Genomic DNA, 6,567 nt, shown 5'->3' on the forward strand with positions numbered 1-6,567 from the left:
TGAGTGCTTGTGGCAAGGATTTTCACTATGTCCTCTAAGGACATACTTGATGAACCCACTTGTTAAGGAAGGTGTTGTGGCTGCCTTGGCTGGTAATTTTGAGGTTAGAAGGGTGGTCTTTATTGATTTTGAGGAAATGGTGGTCTTTGTTGGTATTGATGAGATTGATTTGACTGATAGTTTCCTTGTTGGTTTCCTCCCCAACCCTGATTATTGTTCCATCTATGATCACCTCGTGGTTGTTCATAACCCCTCTGATTTGACCCGGAATAGCCTCCCATGACTTTTGCTTCTTCGTAGTCTTCCTCTTGGAGTTGTCGACACATATCGATTGGATGCCCCACTTGAATGTTTGGAATCTTCGGCCATGTTCTTGATTAGATTGCGGACTTCGGTTGGAGTCTTATCGAGTAGAGATCCGCCACTAGAAGCATTGAGAAGTCTTCTTTCCATTGGGGTCACGCCTTCAATAAAGTATTGTAGGAGCTGGTACTTGGTAATCCCGTGCTTTGGACAACGGGCACATAGTTTCTTGAATCGCTCCCAATATGTGTGAAATGCTTCTCTCTTGTGCTGCTTGATTCTAATGATTTTCCTCCGTAGGGCTGAAGCTTTCATCTCGGGAAAGTACTTATCCAAAAACAACCTTGCAAGATCTACCCAAGTAGTAACCGTCCCCGGTGGGAGATCATAAAGTCGGTCTTTGGCTGCATCTTGCACCGCAAAGGGGAATGCTCTAAGTTTGATTTGGTCCTCCGTGACATTGTGTGGTTTCATACCCACACATACTACATGGAACTCAGTGAGGAACTTGTGAGGGTCTTCATTCTCCAAACCTCTAAAAGTTGGGAGTAAGTGGATAAGCCTGAATTTTAGTTCAAGGTTTGTGGCAGTTGGATACGTGATACAAAGAGGTTGTTGAGTAACCTCTTGTCTTGAACATTGGCGGAGGGTTTGTTCGAGTGGTGGGTTTGGAGGTGGATTTCCTCCAGGGATGTCTGCCATGGCTTGAGAAGTGGGTGATGTTTCTGTGGGTGAATGTTTGGGATATGATGATTAGGTGAAGAGGGTGGAGTGGTCTTTTTGGGTGAGGATGGATGTGATGAGAGTGAGAGACTTTTTGTTTCTGATGCGGAGACACTTGAGAGGGGTATGTCCTCCCAAATGTTGATGACCGGTGGAGTAGATGACGAAGCAATCCTGGAACCCGGTTGCTTCTTACGAAACTTGGCTTACTTCCTTAGCTTCTTTGCAGTCTTCTTTATCTCCGAGTCAATTGGCAATGGCGTACCTGTACGAAAAGATCTAGGCATAAACAATTAGTAACACCATGTCCCCGGCAACGGCGCCAATTTGTTAGGCGTGTCAAACCCAACAAATAAAGGGGTACAAATGACTCCAAGTACGCTACTCTATTGCACTAGAAAGGTAGTACAAGGCAAGTAGGGTCGATCCACAGAGACACGGGATAATTAGTATATACCTCTTTGCATAAGGTATTTTTTCACAAAAGATTAAATAAAGGGGGGTTGAGTGTAATGATGTAGCAAACTAATATAAAACACGAGTAAACAACTAAACTAATGAATTAAGTTCAGATTTTGTAAGAACTCCAACTCCGTGTATGACAATCCAGGAATGTGAATCAAAGATGACAAGACATTTGTTTCATTCTATCTAAGTTGGTACTTGAAAGTGTTAACAAGCTCTAACACTTTCCATTCACCACATTGATCAATCAAAACAAGCTCTTTGATTAAGCCTAACCTTACTAACCTAATCTAAACAAGCTCTTAGAAGTAGATTAAAAGATTGCATTAAGCTTATTGTGAATGTTCCCAACAACACCCAATACTTCTCACAAGCTCGGGAGCATAAGAATGTGTGAAAAGATTTACACTAAGTTCATTCATAAGAAATCAATTTAATGCTTGTTACTTGGTTCAATTCACAAAACAATTACGGATTTTGCAAAATGAATAACTTGAATGATCTAACCCTAATTCAAATGGCCAATAAGAATCATTATTAGAATCAAACATTCGATTGAAGTAAAATCAATTTCACTAGATAGAAATTAAACACAAACATCAGGTCATACGATTTGATTCACAACCAAAAAGTCAAAACATGAAATTGGAGAAGTTAGGGTTCTAGCCACACATGGCTAGAACAAGATCACAAGTCTAAAAGATGAAATTAAGTGTAATTACAACTAACAAAAACGAAAATTAATGTTTCCAAATGATTAACGGACAAACCCTTGCAAAAACCTTCGAATTCTCCTCTCCAATGGTGCTCTGATATGTTGTGTCCCCCCCAAAATGACCCAATTTTCCATAATATGAAAAATAGAAAAACTGCCAAAAGTTAGTATTCTTGGACCGAACACGGCCCGTGTTCAGCATAAGGAAAAAAGGGCACGACCCGTGTTCAGCTTAGTCAACAGCTTCCATTTTTGGTCAACACGGCCCATGTTGATTTTGCAGTGTAAATCCAACACTGCCCGTGTACCCTTCTGACTCCGACTCCCAACTTGATTTTTTTTCAACTTTTTCGTTCTTCGTCCGATCATCCCGGAATCTTCACCAATGCTTCCCGACACTTCCCAAAGTGCGTTCCAACCTCCGGTTTACCTGAAAAAGACATGAAAATGTGCAAATAAGGTTGTTCTAGAGACTAACATGAAATATGATGAAATGCAAGAAAAGGGAAGAGCAACTATGCTAAAAAGATGTATGAAATGGGACTAAAGGTGCGCAAAAAGGATTTTGGTGCACAAAATGCACCTAACATATATATATATATATATATATATATATATATATATATATATATATATATATATAGAGAGAGAGAGAGAGAGAGAGAGTTAGGTTCATATATAATACATATCTATTGTGTGAATGTATAACCAATTGTGGACCAATCAATAGATAAGAGTATTATAATTAATTCAATAATAAATAAATTAAATACCAAAATTGTAACTTATTTTTATAAAAGGAAACCTCGTATCATTCAACCTCTTTATCTCTCCCTTCTTCTCGATTATTCTCACTGACCATTTTCTCTGTCTTCTTGTTGGTTAATTGTTACCCAAAAATCAATAGTTGTCCAGAATCCATGGCTACCATCTCCATTCACTGACACAGATCTTTACCAACACACACCAATAATGAATCACCAACGACATGTTGCCTCTTTCTCTTCATCTTCATTCACCCACCTCCGCCTCTTTGCATCTTGATTTGCCTAGCATTGCAACACTGCATCATAGTATGTAAGTAAAGTTAGCAAAACATGTTAATTTAATGTCTATTTCTCTTTCTGCTACTAGTACTATATCTCTCATGTTGCAGGATTTTAAGGAAAATTACCCTACATATGAACCCTAGGAATGAGAATTTTTCCGGTTTAGTGATATTGTGGGATTGTGAATTCCCACGCCCCACCCTACTATATTGGACCCCGTTTCTCCCTTTTTCTATTCAAATAATCCCCAATCGTCATTTTTCAACCTAAATAAAAAAAAATGGGAGAAACTGCAAGGAATGAAGGCTGAAAGGATAAGCAAATCAAATTCTTAAGGATTACTTTTCAGTCTTGTAATTGAATGTAAAATCATATTGCAATCATGTTCTAAGCTTCTTTTATTGACTGTAATCTTTTTTTTTTTTTGCTTCGGGCAGTTACAAAAATCGTGACCTCTATCTTCATTACTTCATCAAGTTTGTTTTCCATTTTCCTATTTGTTGTTGTTGTTTTTTTTTTGTGCTATTTTTATGTGCTTAAGGAAGTTTGCTTTCACCTGTGTTTTTAGTATGCAGATAGAAGTTTAAGTTATATTATACACCTATAATTTTACCTTCTGCAATGTCTATGATACCAATGATTGCAAGAAAATAGTATGATTTCAATTTCAAGACAAAGCAATTTAGTTATGGAGTCTCAATTTATATCCTGCCATCTTGAATGATTACAATGGTACATTTGATTTTTATTAAAAAAAAATAATAAAAAGAGGGGAAAGGAAATCACTTACATTGGTTCTAATGTGCAAAGTATCATTCAAGACATATCAAACATAGCTTGTGTATGGTTTTGCCTTTTAGTATAGTAAATGAATCACAAAATCTTGACATCTATTCTTTATGTGCAATAGCATATTTATTATTTACACAAAATCTTAGCATATACATTATGTACACACTACACCATATTAGTCATATGACCTTGAAATTAACTTAGTGGTTTTACCTTGTTATTTTTAAACTTTTTTTTTTTCATGTGAGCTTGAAATTAACTTAGTTTTCTTTGTGTTTAGGTAGCCTAACATAGTTGAGGAGCAGCAATTAGCAAAGTCTATGGACTCAGTTAAGAAGACGATCCCTTTTCCTGAGCGTGAGTTCTTGAATTTTTTACACACACATGAAAAAGGAGAATCACAGAGGAAAAGAAAGGAGGATCGTTTTTTTTTAATCTTGAAGTGTAGTCTTCATTGACATGATTTTTATAGAGATGCAATAGTAATTATATTTATTCTCTTTGTTTATATGATATTCTTTCAGAATATACATTAAAAAAAAACCTCATTCTTTAAGAATGTATATTCTTTCCACATGTATTCGTAATTTTGCAGAATGCAACAACCGGTTATACTATCATTTGTATTAGGTTTTAATGTTTTATAAAAACCTCATTCTCTTAGAACGTATATTCTTTTAGCATTTATTAGCAATTTTGTAAAATGCATCAACAAATTATATTATGATTTTTTTTTGTTTTTATATGATTCTTATTAATTAGAATATACATAATCTTATTCTTTAAGAATGTGTAATTCACATAGAATATCTATATGAACTCTTAAACTTTAAGAATGTTTTTACTTTTAAAAGAATGAATGACCAATAATAAAAAAAAAATTAACCAAACAAATAAAGAGATTCTTAAAGGATTTTCTGTCTTATTCTTCAAGAACATATATATTTTTTAATGTTTAAAAAAATTTGGTTATGCAATTGGAATTAATGGTTTATTCTTCAAGAATGTTAAACTATGTTTTAAGAATGTCAGTTATGACATCTAATTAATGTTTTATTCTACAAAAATTTCTTACGAAAATGTCATTCATAATCTTTCTTATCATTAAGCATGGAGTTTTAATTAATAAATCGATTCTTAACGATTTTCATGATATATAAAAAGTTATACTTTTAAAAAAGATTGATTCTTAATTTTGTATCAACTCTAAGAATTGTTAAAAGATTGTAATTCTTAAGCATAAGAATGACATAAAATAAGTCAAATTAATTCTTAACTGTTTTCATGATCAATAAAAAAATCAAATATCATAAGTAGTGAAAAAAGAAAATACAAATCTTAAAGAATGAAGTATGTTTCAAGTTTTTTGAGTATTATGTAAAAAAACGGTTACAGTTCCTATGAAAATTCACATTACATATATACTTATTAACCTCTCTTACAATTAATTAAATGCAATTATATGGAAAATGCTACCACATGTTAATAACATGTACCCTCATATCACAACCCTTTATTTTTTTTAATCAAATGGACAAAAATTAGTCATACATTCATACAATATTTGAAGTTCATATTTGATCCTAACCCTATATATATATATATATATATATATATATATATATATATATATATATATATATATATATATATATATATATATATATATATATATTCAAAATGGTTTATATGTCACCACGATCCAAAACATTGAAATCAATTTAATCATTCGTTAAGCACTCATTGATAGGGGTACTTACAAGTTATGGCATGACCAACTGGGGTATCCGGTCAAAATACGATGCTTCGAACAATGAACACATTGCAATCTCATGGGCTTAATATTAGAGAAAAAATTGTGATTAAACCAAAAACATGTGTTAAGCATGCTTGATTGGAAAGACATATCTCAAACTACGTCATGTAAAACCTACAAAAGCAATTTCATATTTTCTTGATAGAATTCAATGGGATGTTTGTGGACCTATCCAACCAACATGCAGGTCATTAGAATCTTTCATGGTATTTGTAGATGAATCCAAAAAATGTAGATTTTTTGTTCATAAGAAATGCAACATTTCCTAAACTTCTAGCCTAGATCATTAAATTGAGGGCTCGTCATTTGGATTATCTGATAAATTCAATTAGAATTGATAATGTCGCAAAGTTAACACAAATAACGTTCGATGACTATTGCATTAACTTTGGAATTAATCTTGAACACCTTGTTGCTTATGCACATTCCCATAATGGCCTTGCAAAAACATTTATTAAACGAATACATATAATTGCGAGAACTTTGGTTGTGCTTACCAAACTTCCCGTTTCTATATGGGGTTATGCGATATTGCATGCGGGTGCATTTATCCGTCTGACGCTCATGACCACCTAACCACTTTATGCTTACCCATTAGTAACTGGATATGCGCCCGATGTCTCGCATTTACACATGTTTGGGTGCTTAGTCAATGTTCAAATTAAACCTCTAAAGCTTTCGAATTTGGGACCTAAAAAAAAAAG

Source organism: Lactuca sativa, chromosome 8 (assembly GCF_002870075.4).
Source record: "Lactuca sativa cultivar Salinas chromosome 8, Lsat_Salinas_v11, whole genome shotgun sequence".
Taxonomy (NCBI): Eukaryota; Viridiplantae; Streptophyta; class Magnoliopsida; order Asterales; family Asteraceae; genus Lactuca; species Lactuca sativa.